At 39.8% G+C, this 8038-nt stretch overlaps 1 pseudogene; it reads left to right on the plus strand.

The window, feature by feature from the left end:
- Window positions 1-570, plus strand: LOC149022927 (uncharacterized; annotated as a pseudogene).
- The last annotated feature ends 7468 nt before the right edge of the window (window positions 571-8038 follow it).

Consider the following 8038-nt stretch of genomic DNA (forward strand, 5'->3'; position numbering starts at 1 on the left):
ATGGAGAAAAAGAAAACTGTAGAACCTCTGGTGCGGCTCATCGTCATTTTCGCCATTTTGGTCTCTGTTGCTTGCATCGACAATAAATGCTTAGCTTGGAATGCAATAGCGAAAGAGCTGGAGGTTAGACTTTCAAAAGAGATACCGCGGAACCATTTAACTATGAGACATCATTTTGGATTCTAAATGTCAACAGAGAGAAAAATTAATTGACTACAGACTGAGAATACATGAACTTTTTGTATGGACTCTCTGAAAAGATCCAAGATTATACTCCACATGGGTTAGATTCCACTAGATGAGAATTGATCAAAGTCGATGATTGGGACAACCTAATCATTGACAATCAATTAAGAGGCACAAGCTTATTCAAAAGACATATCCTCTTACTATGGAAGGTTACTTGAAGAAACAGAAACTGAGTTGGCTAAGTTGATCAAGACATGATCTATTAGAATAGGAGGTGTAAGCAAAGTTTAATGCCAAGACCTTCGCAAGCACTGTAGTTTGATAAATGATTCTCACCTCCCGGAGAATGATGATGATGAGGAACCGAACGAGGATCTCTAGAAGGCACGTTATTGACAAGTTTCCTGATTATTTTGTAGCTCCTAAAGATTTAAAGTTTGCGAGCGTACTTTGATTGAAATGAATAAATTAACCTATCAAAACTCCACGGAAAGCATGAACAAACTGCAAACACAATTAGTCTTCTTGCTGAGCTAGCATTCTCTCAAAAGGCTAGACTTTGAATATGGAATATCTAATAAAATGAGACAGATACAGCCCTTTCGACCAATTTTCTACTTGAAACAATGATTGAAGGAGCAACCCATTAAACGTTGGATGATTAAAAGGTGAAAGAACGACAAACAAAAGATTCAAAAGTAGAAAAAAAATTTTTGCTTCACTTTGCTCCTCTTAGCAGCTACAGGTTTCGGCAATTATTGCAGGCGATTTGCAGATTCTCAGAGGAAATCAGATAGAAGAAGGAATAAGTGGAGTGAGTGAAGTTTACTATGGAAAATATATAGGTGATTTTCGGTTTCCAAATTTGAGTTGTATTGGATCTTCTCTCATCTTCAGTTTTTATTTTCAGTTCTATTTAGTCAAATTCTTTCCTTTATTCTACATGATCAATAGTTAATTAAGGGTACTACTAGAACTTGGCAAAAGGGTAAATAAGTAAAGAGATAAGTATGTAACCAAAAAAAAAAAAAAAAAAAGATAAGTATAAGGGTATTTTGGGATTCTTGAGAAAATATAAAGATGACACATCATCAGTAAACTAATGGAACTTAGCGGTAGGGGGGCATTATTAATTTTACACAAAGTTAAAGGTTGGGTTAGTAATTTTGAAAAGTACAGGGGATACAGTAGTAATAAAATCAAAGTACAAGGGGGCAATAGTAATTATCCCTAGTTTGTTTTATCTTTCTTTCTTATCTTAGAACCAGATGTAATATTTATTTTGACTTGCGATCTACTTTCCGCTGTTTGTGGAGTGAGATTCCACCTCACTTTACTTATTGATCTAGACATTTTGATTGTCTTTCATACTCTGATGATATATGATTTATTCTTTCCTTATTTGGATCTTTTGGATTATACTTTGTACATTGATTATTTATGTTCATGATTATGTTATTGTCTATGTGGGAGGTTGATTACCTCTATACTTGATCTTCGGGGCTGTGGATCACACACTCGGGTATGCCAGGTAGGGTACCGGCTGGGTGTATGTGATAGAGTGGTATCAGAGCCCAAAGTTCAAGGAAATCCTAACCACAGAAAACAATAACGGAACATTCCTGAGTTATAGATCTGAAATGACTCTTCTACTTTTAGAAGTGAATAATAGAACACTTGGATTAGAAACTTAACCAGTGAAGCATAATTGAATATTTCTGAATAACATACCATAATTATACTTAAACAAATGTCACTTAATACAATAAAAGAAAAGTGCATAATACACAATAATAAAACGAAACAAAGTGAACTTCATTAATTTCAAAAGTTTTTATAACGATTACATCAGATAATGCATAAATGAAAATCCTAAAGTACAATCTATCTAGGCGATCTCCTCTAATCTCTGAAAGCTCTGAAGTCCCCTCTGTAAAACCCAGCCCTAACCTTGATCTGGAAACCTTGTTATTTGTAGGTCCAGTGACCCGAAGTAAAGTAAGAAGTCAGCTTTGGGATATCCCAGTGGAGGACTTGTTGTCTGGCTTTGAATCCATGAGAGTTGATGAAGAAGTTCTATTTATGGAAACTGAATCTTGATGAAGATCGGATTAGTTGATGGACTTGGAGTGCTCTCTATCATGGTTTGAAGGCATTTCTACCTATTAGGTAAGTCACTTGATATGTGTGCAAAACCCCTTTAGGATTGGATTTGATCTGGGCCTTCAATTCCCTGTTTTGGAATTCTTTATCGCATTGGTCGATCGATTGGTCGATGGACCGATCGACCAATCCACTCGACCAATGGGTGCTGTCTTTGGCAATTAGGTCTTGCTTGCTCTATTTAAGTCCAATCTCGAGTCTACTTCGTATTTGCTGCCTCCAAACTCTTTGGAACGAATCAAAGACCTCTCCAAGTCATCTCCCTTGCATCCTTGGTGTTTTTCTTGACGGATCTTCGTCAAAACTCTTCCTTTTGCATCAAAGGTATGTCTACACTCTCTTCTTCTCCTCGATCTCTGTTTTTCTTTCCTTTTTGAGTTGAGACAGTAGAGGAGATGCTGCATTCTCTGTTGCAAACATCTCTGGACTTGTCTCTCATGATCTTCCTAAGGATTAATGGCTAAAACAATGATCTTAACCATGATCATTGCAAGCTTTTGAAGGAATCATGATCAAACCATGATCTAGTATTTGTTTAACTTTTGATTTGAATTTTGATCTCCTTGGATCTTCTATATTGATCATGTTAGTAGTCAATTGCTGTGTTTTCTTTTCATGATCCATGATCTATCAATCTCTAGTTGTTTCTCTTCTACCATACCATGTTTTCTTCATGAATCATGATAGTTACATATATGGTAGGTTTTGTTTCCTTATTTAGATTTATGCTCTTAGGTCTATTTTCTTGAAGATCTAAGTATGCTTTTCATGATACCTTTACCTGAATCAATGATTCATTCTCCTATTGATCTTGTCTTTGATTTCTATCTTGAATTCTTCAAGATCCATGATTGATCTAATTATGGTAACTTTTTGTTTCCTAATTTGGATCTTGATGACTTGATTTGATTAGTGTTTTGAGATCCCCTATATGTTAGGATACTACTAATGTAGTTTACCCCTTGATTAGTACCCTTTTGAACCACCAAATTCGGATTTTATATTTCAAAACTCGATTTTATAGGCTTATCGTCTGCATTGGTCGATTGATTGGTCGACTGGACCAGTCGACCAATCCACTCGACCAATGAGTACAACAACTCCAGAATTGGTCTGTTTTGGATGTTTTGATATCTTTTCTGTTAGGGATCTTTCCTAATATGTTGTATACACTTGTTTAGGACCTTCTTCTCAAGTTTGTCAAGATCTTACTTGATTTCTTAGGATTCCTTTGCGAGTTATAAAAGGTAAGGATGGTTACTTCTTTAACAACATAAATTGCATATCTTAGTTTCTATATTTGAATCTTGTTAAGTTATTTCTTTAATTAGATTCTTATAATGTCATACTACTGTGGTACTGTCTTGATATCAGTAGCATTACTTATTCATATTGAATTGACTCATGTATGATTTACTTACCGAGTTATATACAAATTGATTGTAGTTATTGATTTCTTTCCATATATGAAGTTACCATATATGTAATGATATGAATTGATGCATGTGTATGCTTAAGTATGGTTTGGAAAGGAGAGGTGTCCTTTTGACACTTCTGTCCTTGGACTACTACGGGAATATTATGGGATGTTTCCGGAGATGCCCTCTGGACACCTTCCTAAACTGTTGGATGACATATCTAGGACTGTCTAGTAGTGTTGGGCTAGGATGTCCCGTTATGTCGGACCCTAATCGGAGGGGGTATTGAGACCGAACGACCCGTGGTAGCAATGGGGATTCATGGGCGCTCAAGACCGGTAACCAACCCGTGAGAGGACAGGAATCACATTGTGGGGGCCATTTATTGGTAGGGTTGCATATGGATAGACTTGGGCTCACGGGCGCTTAAGACCGGTAACCAACCCGTGAGAGGACGTGAGAGCTTCCCGTTTACCATATGTGGATGACCAGTAGGGTTGATGAGTTCGTAGTCAGGGACTATGAGGACTCTAGTGTGAAGGATACCGGAAAGGATCGTCAGGGACGAGGAATGGACGTATCTGGATCTGACTTGATGTAACTAAGTAGAAGACTTGCATTTGGCTAGGCTTTACCTTGACATGCGCCGGTACTTAAACCAATGGTGATGTGAGAGAGTGGTGACCCATACCCCCAGCCATGGAATGTCCTGAGGGATGCCGGACCCATTACCAACTGATGATGAGTGATTGAGACCTTCCTAAAGAAGTACGGTGCTATGACTTAAAGCATGTCTGCCAATAGAGACCAGCATATGTAGAGTTAGATTCATTCATTCATTGCTTGTCTCATACCATATTGCATTTATGTTTGTTCTGAAATCCTGCCATTTATGTTATTATGGATTTAACTGCCTTACTGAGTTTCTTTGAAACTCATTCCTTTATTGTACAATGTTTGTTAGACTATTCTACAGGTACTGAATATTATGACGGCCCCTATGAAGAAGCGCAAGGAGAAGAGGCATATCTCCAGGAAGGTGATTGCGGTTACAACAATTACACTGAAGATCCCGCGAGTGGTTATGCTCCGTACGATGCTTAGTCCGACCATTGAGTGGAAGCGCCCTTGTGCCGTTTATGAGATTTATACTTATAGGGATGTTGTCTATAAAGTTGAGAACAATTTAGTTACCCATTGTACCTGCTACTGGGATTAGATTCTGTCTTGCTTATTCTCTTTTAGATCTACTTTTCCGCTGTTGTAGAGTGGGATTTTGCCTCACTTTACTTATTTGTTTTAGACACTCTGACTATGTCTAGTACTCTGATTTATATATATGATTCATTCTTTCTTTATTTGGATCTATGGTTTATCTTCCGCACTTTTATTATTATTGTTCATGATTATGTTATTGTTTATGTGGGAGGTTGATTACTCGATACCTGACCTTCGGGCTGTGGATCACACTCTCGGGTATGCCAGATAGGGTACTGGCTGGGAGGATGTGACACCCTCTGCTAACTGAGTCACTTGATGCTCTATCCTATCCTGCCGTGACTCCATCCTCTCATACATCTGCTCCTGTTTGACCTCCATCCTCTCCAGCATGGAAGTCATCGATCTCATCTGTGTACCGAGATCTGAAGTCTCTGGAACTGCATGAGATGGACCACCTGTCTCGAAGTGTGATGAAGGAGGAATCTCGTGATGCTCCGGCTCAGCCTCATGCATCTCTATGTCATCTCCGGCCTGATCATCACTATCAGGACCGACATCCTCTCCTCCATCCTCAAACTCCTCCGCCTCCTTTGTCTCATCATCCTCATCCTCTGGACTAGGAGACCTCACTGTCTGTTTCAGCTTCATCTGTCAGATGGTCGTCCCGATCGTATACCCCAGTGAACCAGTGTCCATCGGTGTATCCTCGAAACTCACTCCGAAGTGCCGGAAGATCAAAGTCAGTAGCCTCCCATAGCAAAGGTTCCGCATGCTAGGCCGCATAACCAGATCCAGCATGACCTGCTGAATGATGTAAGATAGGTCTATCTCGAAGCCCATGTAAATGCGGTAGATAACCAAGGCCTCCATCACTGTGACCCGATGGTGATGTCCGGCCTTCGGCATAATGTTTCGGCCGACAATGCGACCGACAATCCGTGTCGAATCTATCATCCGCCCACTGTTCCACGGAGTGTGGCATTGACGATCATCCCATAGCGTAGTACATATCTCGTGCAACTCGTATGGCATCAAGTAGCTGTCTATCCCTGCTCCCGCAGGTATCCACACACATTGTTGTGGGTAGTAAGGTACCCGTAGGATCTCAGCTAGTGTCCTTGTGGAGAAGCGAATCCGTGTTTGAAGGACCCTACTCCTAAGGACTAATCGAAGAGGATGTGCTGGACCTCTAGACTCCTCTGTAGATGTAAGGTTGCTAAAGAATAACCTCACTAGTTCCGGATATACCGGCAAATCCTCGGTGAAGAGATGTGTCCACTCCATGGTGTCGAATCTCTACTGAATCCTGAACACCCTAAGCTTTCGAAGGTGAAGTAGACGTCCGAGCTCGATACTACAGTAACTGAAGTAGGCCTCGTACAAGAACTCGGCCAGTGGTGTATCGAATCTGTCTGGTCGCCGAACTACCTATCTAGGCTCTGAAGGCACCTGACCTCTACCCCTGAGTGCCCCTACCATACGACCTCGACCTCGTCCTCCTCTATGCATGGTGTATGTCTGTGGAAGAGACAAATGACATTGCTAGTTAGTACTATTTCAAGATTTCAACCAAAAAGGGTATTTTCATTATATTTTGGAAATTTCAAATTTGGGGAAAATTCGATTTGAAGATACTAGCATGTGCACAATACTTGGAATTGCATGATCATGAAGTTTATTTGAAGTGAATCGATCGAAAACTTGGTTAAAAGTGGAAAATTCAACAAGTAGGAAATTGGGGATTTTTGCAAACTAGGTCAAAATTGAATTTTTGAAAAGTTGGAATTGATTAAATCAAACTATATGGACATATCTACAATATCATCTTGAGCATGTAGCATTTGATTTCGTGCGAAAACTTGAATTGCACATCAATCAAACTTGGGTTGACCGGGCGGCAACTCAACCTCATTGGGCCGGTTGATTCAGCTAGTCTCTCACCTAGTCGATCAGCTAGTCGACCATGCATCTTGGCCACAGGCGAAAACACTCGATTTCAAGCTCATTTCGAAGCTGATTAAAATGGGGGGTTTTTGGAGCTTCAAAAGGGAGTTGGAACACGCATTCTATTCCCAAAAAAAACCCACCAATTTCATCCATACATCCAATCAATCCACAAAATACCAAGTTAAATGCTTGAAAGAGGGGTTTTGTAGAACACATTTACCTCAACACACGATTACCTTTCGATTCGAATTTCAAGATCTCCAATTGCTCGAAATCCACTCCAAGATCCTTCCTCTTCTCCTCTCCCATGCTTAGCCTCCAAACACACCAAAAATCCTATTTATGAGGTTAGAGAGCAAAGATATAGGGTTTTAAAAACGAATTTTCGAAATTACCCTGATTCTGGGAAAGGGTAGGGGGTTGGATACGGACCAACCGACCCTGTATCTTCTTCATACGAATGTTGATTCTGATGGGCTTTAGAGGGTAGGAACCTCTAAACATTTTCTAATCAATGGTATACTTTATTTTGTCATTAAAGTCCTCTAACATAAGTTTTCATACATGCCAAACCTCACTTTTTATGACTCCGGGCCGACTTTCTCTCTCCTCTTGAAGTCCATTATGGTGGCTGAGCCTTCTTCTAGTTCATCTAAGTCTATAGATTTGATTTACAAAACTTTCGGGCTCAACTCAAATGGGCCGAAATTGCTTTATACCAGTACTCTAGGTTTACGACTTTGAAACGTCGGGTTACCGAGTTAGGATTTTTAGGCATTTCACAATCATAGTTTAAGATTCCTCAATCTATACACAACAAGATAAAAGCCAAGGCATCTAGATTTTCTTGGGGAGAAAGTAGCGAGAAATCTACTATACATTGGATGTCATGGAAGTGACTGACTAGAGCAAAAGAGGGGGGGGTATTGGGCTGAGAGATTTGTGTTAGGTGGCTTGGACGATGTACACTCAACCAAAGAGTGACTAGGTGAAGTTCTTTAAAAGCATTTACTTTCCCAAAACTTCCTTTATTAAGGCCAAGCTTGGAAACAAACTCTCTTGAGCATGGAGGAGTATTCTTGAAGGTAGAGAAGTGTTGA

The sequence above is a fragment of the Hakea prostrata genome, chromosome 3 (assembly GCF_041222555.1).
Source record: "Hakea prostrata isolate BN-2017 chromosome 3, UWA_Hpros_2, whole genome shotgun sequence".
Taxonomy (NCBI): domain Eukaryota; kingdom Viridiplantae; phylum Streptophyta; class Magnoliopsida; order Proteales; family Proteaceae; genus Hakea; species Hakea prostrata.